Source organism: Oryctolagus cuniculus, chromosome 4 (genome assembly GCF_051225735.1).
Source record: "Oryctolagus cuniculus isolate XC-2025 breed Fujian yellow rabbit chromosome 4, ASM5122573v1, whole genome shotgun sequence".
Lineage (NCBI taxonomy): Eukaryota > Metazoa > Chordata > Mammalia > Lagomorpha > Leporidae > Oryctolagus > Oryctolagus cuniculus.
This window is the reverse complement of record NC_142870.1, coordinates 32,283,715-32,299,892: the sequence shown is the minus strand read 5'-3', so window position 1 is coordinate 32,299,892 and position 16,178 is coordinate 32,283,715. Positions and strand designations below refer to the sequence as shown.

The 16,178-nt window shown below is 38.3% G+C and overlaps 1 protein-coding gene across 27 annotated transcripts in view; it reads right to left on the bottom strand.

The window, feature by feature from the left end:
* Positions 1–16,178, bottom strand: part of LOC100347331 (RNA-binding motif protein, X-linked 2) — a 210,685-nt gene that overhangs the window by 136,977 nt on the left and 57,530 nt on the right. For 10 of the 27 annotated variants that reach the window (XR_016232345.1, XR_016232350.1, XR_016232346.1 and 7 more), the window contains exon 2: positions 4,987–5,139. The exons of 16 other annotated variants lie outside the window; for them this stretch is intronic. The gene's annotated coding sequence lies outside the window, so the exon portion shown is untranslated. Of the gene's footprint in view, positions 1–437; positions 741–4,986; positions 5,140–16,178 lie in introns of those variants that run through there. One more of the 27 variants, XR_016232360.1, reaches the window with a different exon arrangement.

Here is a 16,178-nt window from a genome sequence, read left to right as displayed (position 1 = left end):
CAGTTCTAGTCCCAGCTGCTCCTCTTCCAATCCAGCTCTCTGCTATGGCCTGGGAAAGCAGGAGAAAATGGCCCAAGTCCTTGGGCCCCTGCACCCATGTGCAGACCTGGAAGAAGCTCCTGGCTCCTGGCTTTGGATCAGCACAGCTCCGGCTGTTGCGACCATCTGGGGAGTGAACCAGCAGATGGAAGACCTCTCTCTCTGTCTCCACCTCTCTCTGTAACTATGTCTTTCAAATAAATAAAATAAATCTTAAAAAAAAAAGTAGACTTTGATCAAAGATGCATATTATAAAACTTAGGGAAACACTAAAAATAACATTAAGGTATCAATAGTAAGCTAATAGATTCAAATGGAATCATAATAAAAATTTAATCAGTGAGAATGGAGAAAACTGGAGGAAAAAGCAGGTACAATAAATAAAAAACAATTAGTCAGTTAGGTACATTTTAATGAAACCACAGAAACAGTTACATTAAGGGTAAACTGCCTAAACATACTAACAAAAATACAGAGGCTATACAATCGAGCAATAAATAGAGCCAAAAATATGCTGTCTACAAGAAATGCACTTTATATAAAAACATGGAAAAGTTAAGGAAAAATGATGGGAGAAACATGCAAAATCAAAGGAAATGGGTGGGTGCTATACTACAGTGCATCCTGTCCTGCAGCACAAGTCCAGATTCCTGATACAGTATCCTGAGAAGGCAGCAGATGTTTCTCAAGTGCTTGGGTCCCTGCAACACACATGGAAGAACCAAGTGAAGATTCCATCTCCTGGCTCTGGCCTGGCCCAGCACCAGCTTTTGTAGGCATATAGGAAGTAAACCAGAAGATAAAAGATACTTCTCTCTCTCTCTCACTCTCTCTCACTCTTTCTCTCTCTTTCTCTCTTTCTCCATCCCCCTTACTAACAATGTCATAAAAATTACCAGGATGACATTAAAATCCTAAATTACATATATACCTAGCAAGGGTTTCAAAACAAGAAGAAAAAGCTTGACATAATAAAAAATACACAAATTCACAACTGTTTATCAATACTCCTACACAACTCTCAGTAATTGATAAAGTAGGTGCACAGAAAGTCAAGATCAACTGCTTTAACTCAATAGCAATCTAAACATTATTTTCAAATGGACATAAGACATGTGGACAATTTGTGCTATAGCCTCAACAAACTGAAAAGAAATGGTATCACTCAAAGTATCTTCTCTTATTGTAAACAAAATGAAATTAGAAATAACAGAACAATATCTGTTAATCATCCAACTCTTTGCAGATTAATCAATATATAGTTAAATAATATATTCAAACACAGGTTGAAAAGAAAATTGGAATATACTTTGAAATAAAATTGAAACACAAAGTATCAAAAGGTATAAGAAGGTGTTAGGCAGGAAGTCAGAAATAAGCTTATGTGTGTGTGACAAAGGCCTAAGGAGTTGACATCTAGGTCCAGCATCCACATCTCAAAGTCATCTCAATAACCTTCCAGGTGTAGCCTAGTATCTACACTTCAAATGCCCTGCCCCTTCTACCCGATAACCATCCTTCCTCTAAGGCTCCTCTAAGGCGGGGTGATGCCAGCCAGGCTTCCCCCTGTGTGATAACTTCAGGGAGAAAATTCAGATAGGAATATTTTGTATTTACATCTAAAAAGTCCTTTGTTCCAGGAGGAGAAGAGGTGGGGAGGCAAGACCCATCCCTTGACTTTGCGCTCAGCCCTCTGCCTCTCTGCTGAGCCGCCCACCTGGCCTGCCCAGGTGTATTCTCTCCACTCAACCATGTAACCTCACTCTCCCCCAGTCTGAGCGACTGGGCACTCTCTCTCAGGTTCTGTCTGGAGAGGTGCCCATCCGTTCTTACAGATGTCCCTACCCTAATAAACCTTGCTATTTTGCTTTCCACTACTCTCTCTCACACCTGAATTCTTTCTTGTGCGAAGATAAGAACTCTTGCTTCTCCGGTAACAAAGGTACTAAAGCAATGTTTGGAGGGCAATGTATTGTATAAAATGCTTACCTTAGAAAAAAAGAAAGAAACCGTTTTGGATGAATTATCTAAGCAAAATAATCCTAACAGGTGTTTCCTCTTCCTTTCCATCAGAGTGAATTATCCTTAAGGAAGACCCATATGTCCAAAAGATTTTCCAAACACATTCGTGTGCATTTTGAAACCAGACATTATAATCAATTAAGATACATTCCTAGAACATCTGGTTACCAGCCAGGTAACAAAGTCAAGAAATAGCACTTTAAGCATTAAACACAACTGCTTTTTACAACATTTTGTCTCTTCCTTTTGAAAACAAACTACTTGTTTATCTTACAGATAAAGAAAAGGCAAAACACACAGTAAAAAAATATAATAGGTATATGAGAAAATGAAGTTACAGTCATACACAATGTGCCATGAATTTAAAATAACTGACCGGCCGGTGCCGCGGCTCAATAGGCTAATCCTCCACCTAGCAGCGCCAGCACACCGGGTTCTAGTCCCGGTCGGGGTGCCGGATTCTTTCCTGGTTGCCCCTCTTCCAGGCCAGCTCTCTGCTGTGGCCCGAGAAGGCAGTGGAGGATGGCCCAAGTGCTTGGGCCCTGCACCCTATGGGAGACCAGGAGAAACACCTGGCTCTTGCCTTCGGATCAGCGCGGTGCACCAGCCACAGCATGCCAGCCGTGGCAGCCATTGGAGGGTGAACCAATGGCAAAAAAGGAAGACGTTTCTCTCTCTCTCTCTCTCACTATCCACTCTGCCTGTCAAAAAAATAAAATAAATAAAATAAAATAAAATAACTGACCATAGAAGACTGCCCAAGTCTAATGAGATTCTAGGGACATTGAACTTTCAGTGCTAATCCAGTAATCAGGAAATTTACTGGGAAAACCAGTACAAGACGGCAACCCAAGGTATATGCCTCTAACAAATCATAGCTATTTTACTTGAACCACTATAAACATAAATTATTGGGGTGAACACTGTGATACAATGGTTAACCTATTTATAGGGATGCCCAAATCCCATACTGAAATGCCAGATACTGCTTCCTGCCAATAAGCACCCTGAGACAGCAATAGGTGAGGTTCAAGTACTTGGATCCCTGAAATCCATATAAGCAACTCAAATGGATTTCTATGCTCCTGCCTTCAGCCTGACCCAGCCCTGGCTACTGCAGGCATTTGGGTATTATTTTTTTCTATCACTCTTTTAAATAGAAAATATTAAACTAATAAAATCTATTAACTAAAAAATTATCAAATTCTAAAATCAAAATAATAGAACACTTGTCTTTACATGCTAACTTGATTTTTTACTTATTCCCAAAGAATTAAAATTTGTGTTGATAAACCCATGGATTATGTCCTTGTGGCCTCAGTCCTGGGACCTTCCTAGATTGGTTCTGTGGTAGTTATCACTTTGATCTCATTTTTTTTTCATAGCTCCTATTACTTTCTCTATTTTTTGGGCTTAGTATTCAAGACGGTTGGCAGAAACATAGTTGGAATCCCCAGTTCTACACTTCCCTATCGTTCTAAATGGACAACAAAGTACCTATATGAGGCCTGCCACTGGCTAGTCTTTTCTCCTTTTTAGGGGCTATAGTCCTCACAAGGGATCTCAATGATGTGTGAGTACCAATGTGTCAATGTTTAAGAATGTGAATGAGGGGCCTGCTCTGTGGCATAGTAGCAGTAAAGCCACCACCTGCAGTGCTCTCATCCCATGTGAGCAAAGGTTTAAGTCCTGGCTGCTCCACTTCCGATCCTGCTCTCTACTATGGCCTGGGAAAGCAGTAGAAGATGGCCCAAGTTCTTGCGCCCCTGCACCCACGCGGGAGACCCGGAAGAAGCTCCTGGCTCCTGGCTTCAGATCGGCACGGCTCTGGCTGTTAAGAAGGGAGTGAACCAGCAGATGGAAGACACCTCTCACATAAAGTATTACTGTGTTTCAATTTTTCCCCTTCTGTAATTCCCTATGCAGTAAAAAAAAAAAAAAAAAAAAAAGAGAGAGAGAGAGATCGGGGGCCATAGTTGTTATATCAGAATGAAGGGAGGGACCAGCATTGTGGCGCAGTGGGTTAAAGCCCTGGCCTGAAGCGCCAGCATCCCATGTGGGTGCCGGTTTGAGACCCAGCTGCTCCATTTCCTATCCAGCTCTCTGGTATGGCCTGGGATAGCAGTAGAAAGATGGCCCAAGTCCTTGGGCCCCTGCAGCCACATGGGAGACCCGGAAGAAGCTCTTGGCTCCTGGCTTCGGATCGGCGCAGCCCTGGCCGTTGCGGCCAATTGGGAAGTGAAGCATCAGAAGGAAGACCTCTCTTTCTCTCTCTCTCTCTGCCTCTCCTCTCTCTGTGTAACACTGATTTTCAAATAAATAAATAAATAATTTAAAAAAAAAGTTCATCCCAATTAACAATCAAACATTTAAAAAAAAAAAAAGGATGAAGGGAACACATTGGTTTCATGTGAGATGTAGCAAGTCTGGGAAAGCCAAAACTCAGCTAAATTTCTTCAGAAAATATTCAGTGGGATTCACACCCTGGGCTCGCCTCATCATTGTTTTTTGATCATTTGCTTAGCCAAGATTAGACATTACTCAATGAAACTTAAGTTTGTCAGAAACTTTCCCATTTAATCTATTTCTGCAGAAGATTCCCAAAAATATCCCTATGGATTTAGATCAAGATGTTCTCCTCACTGGGAAATGAATTTGGTTGGTATCTGCTTTTTTATTTGTTTGTTAGAACAGACAGCGCTCCCATCCTCTGGTTCACTCCCCAAATGCCCACAATGGCCAAAACTGGGCCGGGCCAAAGCTAGGAGCAGAAAACTCAATGTAAGTCTCCCACGTGGGTGGCAGGGACCCAACTCCCTGAGCCTTCACCTGCCTCCCAGACCCTGCTTTGGCAAGAACCTGGAACTGCATGCTGGAGCTGGATACCAAGCCCAGGCACTCTGATAGGGGATACAGGCATCTTACTTGTTAAGCCATGTGTGTGCTCCTCCTCCTTTATTACTCTGTCCTTAAGTAAAACAAGGTTGTTCTTCACAAGTTGTTTGAGAGAAAATTTCCAAACGTACTGCTTAGCCGGCATGAAATAAACATTCTTCTTTTTCTCAGCACCGATGATTCCTGAAAACAAAACTAGGTCATACCAGGGGAGATACCTAGAATCCCTGACATCTGTTGCTTGGTTTTTGATGGATTAAATCCTTGTGCTTGCTAGTAATCTAAAATGCTAAGAGGATTAAAAAGAATCTTAAAATAGTTAGAAAGTATTTACCCAACTTAACATTATTATGTCTGAAGGTCAAGATAAGGGAGAGGACAACAATCACCTTGCTTGCAAGCATTAAACTGGGTCATCAGTATCCAAAGAACCACCCTCAATACTAGTAGGAGGGTAACATTGTGCGATTCTTAGTGAAGTCTCTAATTCACTAATAGAGAATTTGTGACAATTCAAATAGAGACTGAGTTGTAACTTTGTGCTCTAAATGAGAATTTAAAATGCAAAAAAAGGAAAAACTTAAATATATTTGAAATGAAAGTGAAATATTTAAGCATTTCAATAAAAATAGTACTAACAAATTCCTAAAGAAAGTAGAATAGTGCTGGATAGGGATTAGAGTAGAACAGAGTCAGGAAAAGAGGGTCATGGGGATCTTATTAATATGTCTGTACACGTTAAATTTCAATTTGGGATTCTGAAAAAGTTCTACAGATGGGTAGCAGTGATATACAACCATGTGAATACTTAATGTTTCTGAACTGCCTACTTGAAATGGTTAAATTGGTAATGTATTTGTATAAATAGTTTTGGGCAAGCACTGAGGCACAGCCAGTTAAAGCCATGGCCTGTAGCACTGGCATTTCATGTAAGCACCAGTTGGAGTCCTGGCTGCTCCACTTCCAATTGAGTTCCCTGCTAATGTGCTTGGGAAAGCAGCAGAAGACGGCTCAAGTCCTCAGGCCCCTGTATCAATGTGGGAGACCTAGAAGATGCTCCTAGCTCCTGACTTCGGCCTGGCCCAGCCTTAGCTGTTGAGGCCATCTGGGGAGTAAACCAGTGGATCGAAGATCTCTCTGTCTCCCCTTCTCTCTCAGTATTTCTGCCTTTCAAATAAATAATAAATCTCTACCAAAAAAAACCCTCTTTCTAGTTTTAAATGTATTAGTAGCTATATTTTTTAAAAGATTTATTTATTTGAAGTATATAGAGAGACAGAGAGAGAGACAGAGACAGAGAGAGGTCTTCCACCTGCTGGTTCACTCCCCAAATGGCCACAATGGCCAGGCCTGGGAAGACTGAAGTCAAGAGCAGGAGCTGCTTCTGCATCTGCCACATGTGTGCAGGGGACCAAGGACTGGGGCCATCCTCCTCTAGAAGATATCAATTACATATATATAATTTATATAATTTAATTATGTACTATATGAATTTAATTCTATATTTATATAAATTACATAAAATTTTATGTGAATTATATAAATTTAATTATGTTATATATAATTTATATATAGTTTAAAATGCAAACAGTGATTTCACGTCTTATTTCAGCTATTGTGTTCCACGTTAGTATTGTGCTCTACATTAGTACTCCCTAATTTTGAAACATTCTATAATTCAATTCTACCCACTACAAACATTTATTCTGAGCTACGCTAAAACAGGAAGTACATGCAGTAGTCCACAGGCCTGACTCCATAATCAGACTACCAGGACTGAATTCTTACTTTACCAGTTTTTGGCTGCGAGTAGGACATATTTGCAATTTCCCAAGATCTAATTTTTTTATCTATTAAATGATGCTAAAAAAAAATAATTCATAGGATCTCTGGAAATCGAAATGTGTACGTGTGTGTGTACATATATGTATGTGTGTGTATATATTGCTTTGAATAATCCCTAGCATGTAGCAAACATTCAGGAAACACCTGTCTATTTTACAGTGGTATAACAAAAAAGTTAAGTTTTACTACTATGTAAAACATTTATTTATACACTGATGATAGGGCTTACTTCTGTGCTTTTTTATGTTTCCTTAAACACTTTTATTTTAATGTTTAATTATTTTAGAGATTCAATATGGTTTGTAGATACAATTTTAAGAACATAATGGCATTCTCCTCCTTGCTCCCTTCCTCCCTTCCTCCCTCCCCACTTACTCCCAGTCTCCCTTCTCTCTTTTTGTAGTTTTTGAGATAACACATTTTAGATTTACATTACAGTAAAAATGCATAATATTTCACCAAATAAGAATTTTAACAAGTAAAATACAAGAAGACCTTAATTTAGTGTGCATATAAACAATGGCTATAAACAATAACGGAACAGAAAAATGACTACTTCTCCCATAAACAGTAAATTTTAAAGTAATCACAGATCAGTAAAATTCTAACAGTATATCATTCTTAATCATTGGTTTAACAAAAGTATAAAACAATTTCACAAAATTATATTTGCTAAAATGGAAACTGAATCAGTAATAAAGACCCTCCCCAAAATGAAATGCCCAGGACCTGATAGCTTCTCTGCTGAATTCTACCAGACATTTAAAAGAACTAACTCCAATTCTTCCCAAGCTATTCAAAACAACTGAAGGGGAGGGAATCCTCCCAAACTCCTTCGATGAAGCCAGCATCCTTAATTCTAAACCTGAAAAAGGTAACAGAGAAAGAGGACTATAGATCAATTTCCCTGATGAACAGACAGAAAAATCCTAAAGAGAATACTAGCCAGTCGAATCAAACAACACATCAGAAAGATCATTCACCCAAACCAAGTGGGATTTATTCCTACTAGGCAGGTATGGTGCAACATTCACAAGTCAATGTAATACATCACATTAACAAACTGAAGAACAAAAACCATATTATTATCTCAATAGATACAGAGAAAGGATCTGATAAAATACAACATGCTTTCATGATGAAAACCTTAAGCAAAGTGGGTATACAAGGAACATTACTCAACACAATCAAGGTGCTCTATGACAAACCCATGGCCAACATCCTACTGAATGGGGAAAAGCTGGAACCATTATGCTAAGATCTGGAACCAAAGATACCCACTCTCACCACTGCTATTCAATATAGTTCTGGAAATTTTAGCCAGAGCCATTAGGCAAGAAAAATAAATAAAAGGGATATAAATGTGGAAGGAGGAAGTCAAACTATCCCTATTTGCAGATGATATGATTCTCTATATAGGGGACCCAAAGACTCCATTGAGAGACTATTGGAACTCATAAAAAAGAGTTTGGTAAAGTGGCAGGATATAAAATTAGCACACGAAAATCAATAGACACAAACAATGCCATGCCAGAGAAAGAATTCTAAGATCAGTCTCATTCATAATAGCTACAAAAAAATTAAATACCTTAGAATATGTTTAACTAAGGGCATCAAAGTTCTCCACAATGAGAATAACAAAACATTAAGGAAACAGAACAAGACACAAAAAAATGGAAAAAGCTCCCATATTCATGGATTGGAAGAATCAACAGCATCAAAATGTCTATACTACTGAAAGCAATTTACAGATTCAATGCGATACCAATCAAGCCGGTGCTGCAGCTCAATAGGCTAATCCTCCGCCTGTGGTGCCAGCACACCGGGTTCTAGTCCTGATCGGGGCGCCGGATTCTGTCCCGGTTGCCCCTCTTCCAGGCCAGCTCTCTGCTGTGGCCAGGGAGTGCAGTGGAGGATGGCCCAAGTGCTTGGGCCCTGCACCCCATGGGAGACCAGGAGAAGCACCTAGCTCCTGCCTTCAGATCAGCGCGGTGCGCTGGTCGCAGTGCGCCAACCACAGCGGCCATTGCGGGGTGAACCAACGGCAAAAAAGGAAGACCTTTCTCTCTGTCTCTCTCTCTCTCACTGTCCACTCTGCCTGTCAAAAAAAAAAAAAAAAAGAAAGAAAAAAAACACCATACCAAAAGACATGCTTCTTAGACCTGGCAAAAACAATGTTAGAAATCTAAAATTGAAAATGGCTCTGAGGGCCCACGCTGTAGCATAGAAAGTAAAACTGCCACAGGCATCTCATATGAGCACCAGTTCGAATCCTGGCTCCTCCACTTCTACAAACACTGGAGACCCCGAATAGCTAAAACAATCATATACAACAAAAACAAAACCAGAGGCATCACAATACTACCAGATTTCAAGACACACTATAGGGCAGCTATAATCAAAACAGCCTGTTACTGGCAAAAAATAGATATGTAGACCTATAGAACTGAATAGAAACTCCAAAAATTAACCCACTCATCTACAACCACCTTATCTTTGACAAAGGAGCTAAAATCAATCCCCACAGCAAAAACAGTCTCTTCAACAAATGGTGCTGGGAAAACTGGGTCTCCATATGCAGAAATATGAAGCAAGACCCCTACCTTACACCTTACACAAAAATCCAATCGAAATGGATCAAAGAACTAAGCCTATGTCCCGATACCATCAAATTATTAGAGAACATTGGGAAAACCCTGCAAGACATGAGCATAGGCAAAGAGGTCTTAGAATAGACCCCAGAGGCATAAGCAATCAAAGCCAACATTGACAAATGGGATTACATCAGAGAAGCTTCTGCACTGCAAAAGAAACTCTCAGCAAAGTGAAGAGGCAATCAACAGATTGGGAGAAATTATTTGCAATCTGTGCAATTGATAAAGGATTAATATCCAAAATATATAAAGAGCTCAAGAAACTCAACAACAACAAAACAGTCTAGTTTATAAAAGGACTTAAACAGGCATTCTTTCAAAAGAGGAAATCCAAATGGCCAACAGACACATGAAAAAATATTCAGAATCACTAGTCATTAGGGAAATACAAATCAAAACCACAAGGAGGTTTCGCTTCACCTCCTATTAAAATGGCTTTCATACAGAAATCAACAAACAACAAATGCTGGCGAGGATGTGGGGGAAAAAGGAAGCCTAATCCATTGTTGGTAGTAATGTAAACTGGTACAGCCAATATGGAAGACAGTATAAAGATACCTCAGAATTCTGAATCTAGACCTATCACATGACCCAGCCATCCCACTCCTGGGAATTTATGCAAGGGAAATGAAATCAGTATATGAAAGAGTTATCTGTACTCCCATGTTTATTGCAGCTCAATTCACAATAGCTAAGATATGGGATCAACCCAAATGTCTGTCAATTGAAGACTGGATATTAGAAATCATGGGATATGTACACCATGGAATACTATACAGCAGTAAAATAAAAATGAAATCTTGTCATTTGCAACAAAATAGATGCAACTTGAAAACAATATATTTAGGCTGGCGACGAGGCTCAGTAGGCTAATCCTCTGCCTACGGCGCCGGCACACCGGGTTCTAGTCCTAGTCGGGGCGCCGGATTCTGTCCTGGTTCCCCTCTTCCAGGCCAGCTCTCTGCTGTGGCCCAGGAGTGCAGTGGAGCATGGCCCAGATCCTTGGGCCCTGCACCCGCATGGGAGACCAGGAGAAGCACCTGGCTCCTGGCTTCGGATCAGCATGAAGCACCAGCCGCAGCACGCCAGCCGCGGCGGCCATTAGGGGGTGAACCAACGGTAAAAGGAAGACCTTTCTCTCTGTCTCTCTCTCTCACTGTCCACTCTGCCTGTCAAAAATAAATAAATAAATAAATTATACTTAGTGAAATAAGCCCGCTTCAAAAGGACAAATTCCATATATTGCCTTATATGTAACCTAAAAGATATTCTATCTATAGATGTGAAATTGACACTTAGAGCTGCGACAACATTGAACATCCCTTGTCTTGATGGCTGAGGAACAGTTTTTTTTTATACCATTTGTTAAACTATTTACTTAATGTAGGTTTAATCTTATGTGTATCAATTAATTTAAAGTAAATGTTAGTAAAAAATAAGAATGAGAATAGGAGTGGGAGGAGGAAGAAGTGTGGAAGTGTAGGTGGGAGGGTGGGTAGGGTGGGAAGAATCACTATGTTCCTAAATTTGTATTCATGAAATGCATGAAGTTTGTATACCTTAAGTAAAAGGTTTCTGGTTACAAAATTGTATTAGAAGCAATATTTGTACGCACAGGAATTTATTTTTACTATTTGTTTTTTATATTTTAGCCCCCACATATAAGAGAATATGTGATATTTTTCTTTCTGGGCCCAGCTTATTTCACTCAACAGGATGACTCTTTCAAATAAAATATATGACAAAAATGTGAATCAGCAAATAAAACATGTTAAAGAATTTTCAAAAAAGATTTTAATAAAACTATTTCAGTTGTATGTTTACAATTTTATTGATGATATATTTTTCCATTGTGCAAAGCTTCAACTCAGTAATAACATCTGTAAAAGTATGTCCTCCAAATAGTAGACCATGTAGGATACCAGCCTTTGCTACTTTTCAGTTAAAGATTACTAATGGACAACATTTTAATTGTTATTTATATATGTTTAAAATTTAATGAAGATATGAATAATTTTGTTTTAGTTATGTACAGAAATGGAATATTAAATTTTGAATGCATGTAGCCATCTCATTTTCTAGAAGGACTCATATATCAAGTGGAATTTATTACAGGAAATATTTATTTAAAATGTGAATAAGCGTGAATAATGAATATTGGGAGTAGCCATTACCTATTAAAACCCTCATTAATCATAAAGAAGGAAATAATAAAACACTATAGAGTCACTACATAGTCCTTGACTTTTGATGGTCTGATGTACAATTTTCGACTTTACCATGATGTGTAAGGCATACTTATGCAGTAGAAACTGTACTTTGAATTTAAATTCTGATCTTTTCCCAAGCTAGCAATAAGCAGTGCAAAATTCTCTTACAATGCTGGGCAGCATCAGCAAACTGAAGACAATCAGTCAGCCCAGTGATCACAAGGGTAAATGCCCAACAGTCTAAAGCATACTGTGTTGCTCAGCTCTGAAGTTCAGTAGGCTAGGTGTATTAACGTATTTTCAACTTATGGTATTTTTCCATCGATGAAGGTTTATCAGACTTAATCCTATCATTAAGTCAAGAACCAAATGTATTTCCTTTCTCATAAATCTTATTGAGGGGACCAGCCTTCCTATGAACTGACACTAATTGTTTACACTCTATACCAAAATTTCCTCCAACTGTTGACAAACCAATCACAAGGGTACACAGCAGGGATGGGACCATTTCTTCTACTAATCTTTTCGGCAATTTCTCCTACATATCTTGGCAGGAAGCCTGTAACAGTTTGAACAGAATTGTGCACAATATGTGCAGCACAGCCAAAACTCATTAAGTGCCTTTGTCTCATGCATCTTGTGAAACACAATATTGCACCCCTGATGAGCAATGCTTCCAAATGTTATGTTAACATTAAGATCACCAGAAACCATTAATTTGCCAGTCAAATTACATTTCTCAGCAGCATTTAGACAACATTCTTGGGAATAATCTGCCTATCACCAAGTATAAATGAAATTTTAATGAGTGTTTCCCAGGTACTTCAGACAGAGGTTAAGAAAGTACTCTAGAATACACTTAATGGCTAGTTTGTTATAGGATGACACCTGAATTTAAACCTAATTCATTCAATATATTTTTCTAGGTGTAAACATGACTCTCACAGCACTCTGACTTCATTAAAAGACTTCTTTCAGAAAATTAACGTGAGTCTTCAGTTTTCACATGCACCTTCTATGTGTTTCATTATTTGTATTCATTGGTAGGTCCTCACTGTACTTGGCCGCCAGCACTAGCATATCACTGTACCCATATTTTCCCATGTTCTAGGCTAATCTTAAAATGCCTTTCTTATCTCACTCAGATAAAGCTTACTAACAGTCATGTTCTTCTCTTTCTTAACTTCTCTTGAAAACGCACACCATCATTGAATTATCTTTGGCTGGCTAGAAGGCAGGGTAACTGCCTCCTAAACCTCTTTGTTAAACACTCTTAAACAGTCCTACATGCCACAGAACGCAGTTATCACTATTCTTTTCCACATATAAACAGATTTATTTTTTAAATTTACCTTTAAAAGTTATGCTGGCTTAGCCCTCTGCTGTGGCCAGGGAGTGCAGTGGAGGATGGCCCAGGTGCTTGGGCCCTGCACCCCATGGGAGACCAGGAAAAACACCTGGCTCCTGGCTCCTGCCATCGGATCAGCGCGGTGCACTGGCCACAGTGCGCGGGCCGCGGCGGCCATTGGAGGGTGAACCAACGGCAAAGGGAAGACCTTTCTCTCTCTCTCTCTCACTGTCCACTCTGCCTGTCAAAAAAAAAAAAAAAAAAAAAAGTTATGCTGGCTTTTTCTGTCTAAGATTATAAAACATAAGCTTTAAGAGTCTTTGTCTGACTTGTTAAAGAATCCAGGTCATCCCCACATATGAAGCACCATCTAAAATGTACTATGCAAATAGTGATTTACAAAATTTGGCCAATATAATAGCCAACCTGATATAATGAAATACTAAAAAAGTTATATTCCTTAATATCAGTGATTTCTTTAACTGAATTATCTAATGTCCTTATTGTCTATGTTTACCTGAAACACAGCCTTGACTGGTGAGAAATCCTTTATCTTTCAATGACAGAAATCAAATAAACTACATGACAACCTAAGCAATAAGGCAAAAATCGATCTTTAAAGTGGCAAAAAAAAATCAACAAAAAATAGATCACTCTAGTCATTAACTGAGGACAAGGCCATCACATGTAGGTCAAAATTCAACTGCATTTGATCTAACAATCAAGAAGTCATTTCTCCTTCCCTTTATAATTTGTTAAATTCCAGATTCAGCTGCACACCCTTAACTAGTTTTTTAAAAATATTTTAAGACAATGACAATGATAACACAGTATTTACTGATTTTGAAAATAAGTTCAATTTAGAAAATAGTGATAACCCACAAAATTTTACAGGGTTTGTTCATAATAGACAATGGGCTAAGATATAAAACACATTTTACAAGTGTAAATTTCCTTTTATTTGAGTAACACCACAAAATAAATCAGTGTTTCTTGATTTGATGATAATTAGTATTAAAGGAGAAAGTAAAAATGATTTCTTCAAGTAGCTGAGCTCATCATTCAATGGAATCCCTAAGAATGATATAGGTCATATCTTATAACAAATTTTTTTGGAGATCTAAAAATGACAGTATTAAAAGTTCAGCCTTTTTCATATTTTGTGACTGTTGATTCAAAGGCAGGCCAGAAACAAAGGTTTAGGGCAACTTATCAAAAGTATAAAGCTCCAATAAAGAAGAATAAAAAAATCATTTTTATGTTTGCCCAAATGTTTACTCAAAGGAACAATGTTAGACAAAACCACCGAAGGAAATGTCTACAGAAAAGACATCATAGTTTGAAGCCTGTAAGAAAATATGGTAGCTAAAGATTGACTTTGGTACCAAATTTTAGTGCAAGCACCTTCCTATAGAGTGATTAATGAAAGTTTTTACTTTGTCTTGCTTTCTTTTTCTCAACTATCCAAGATATGAACAATATCTACCTCAAGGCTTCCGTATTAATAAATTAACAACTCTTACAACAAAGATATAGGAAGTACTACATTCTGTTACTAGGAGTAGGATTAAGCTCTCATGTCATTTGTGTGTTTTTTAAAGGCCTCAGAATATTAGCCTCTGTTTCCTTCATTTGAGGTTCTTGTGGCTTAAGTCAAAAGATGGAAGTAGCTGCTTTTTCTCTCCTAACTATAAGAGAATGACATCTGTTCGAGTGAAGCTTTCCTTTTAGAGGAGCAACTGAAAGTCCTCAACATGGTAAGTCTCCCCAAGTGAATGATGGTCTGCAACTGAAAATTCAAGTTATAAAAAGAAATTTCAAAATATTAAAAAGTACTTTACTACCTTGAAATGTAATTGCCAAAGATAAAGATGGCAATTGTTGCTAAAATGAGTGCCAATCAAAGGTCACAGGAGTCCACAAGAGTCTATGTGTACTCTATTATAATGACTAATTTGAGTAAATAGGAATGGCAGTATTTGTATGCAAATTGTGCAAAGAGAACATATTGCAAATATATTTCTAGAGCTATGTTACCCAATTTATAGCTGCATGTCTAATGAACAAGGGACCTCCAGTCTTTATTATTAACCTACAGGAATGCCATTTGCTTCACAAAAGTATTGTCAATAAAAGGGGAGCTCCCAGAAGTTATCTACACAATAAGACAGGTCATTTACTACCGACCCATAATTGCCCAGCACGGAATCAGAAACCTGTATCACAGTGTTTTAAACACTCCAGACATGGATGCAAAATGGCCAACAAGGAGTGTCTGGGCAACAAATGCAAGAAAACATTTCAAAATCATCTTTGCTGTGTCCTACTGTGTCAAGCACTTTGCCCAAACATTCCTACAATGTGCTCTCCCATTGCAATGACCTGGTCAAGGATATTTCAAAATAGTTGTATCATTTTAAGAAACCCATTCTTGTTGTTTTCTAAGGGAAAAACTTGTATATTTCCTTCACAGACCTTTAACAATAAGTATTCATAAGGTAGGTTTTACCACAATGGGCTACTAATTATGTACACGTCACACTAAGTTTTAGAAAACATAGCAATAATACACAGAATATGGTATCAATCATCACTTTCAACCATCAGTTCTTTTCTGAGGGTCTGCTGCCATTAGGGAACATTAGTTAGCAAAACATTCCCCTCCAGAACCACTTCTCCTGTAGCTTTCCAGAAACACCAAATGCTACAAGCCTCCTGGGGATGAAAACATTTTTGCAAACATGGATGAGCGCTTCATTTGGCGCCTTTTTCCCTAGTCCTCAACAGAAGCATTTCTGCACTGATTACTTCTGATGCTATTCTGTTTTGAAATGGTTTCTCTGATGAAAATTCATGTCAAAAAATCACAAAAATAAGAAAAATAATACCTATTTCCATAACACATTATTTAACAGTATTTTCTTCAAGGGACTGCCTAATTGTTTTTTCTTATGGAACATTCTGCTTTTGAAAGAGTATTTTATACTGACAAATGTATTTTCCAAATGAATTATTACAGGATTTCTGCAAAGATGCTAAATTATCGATACCAGGAACATTGTTTCAGATTTTTGCACAGATTTTGTAACCCTACCTTAAAGAAAACCTTTACAGAAAACATATGATCAAGATCACTCTAGGTAAATAGAAAATTGAAGCAATCAT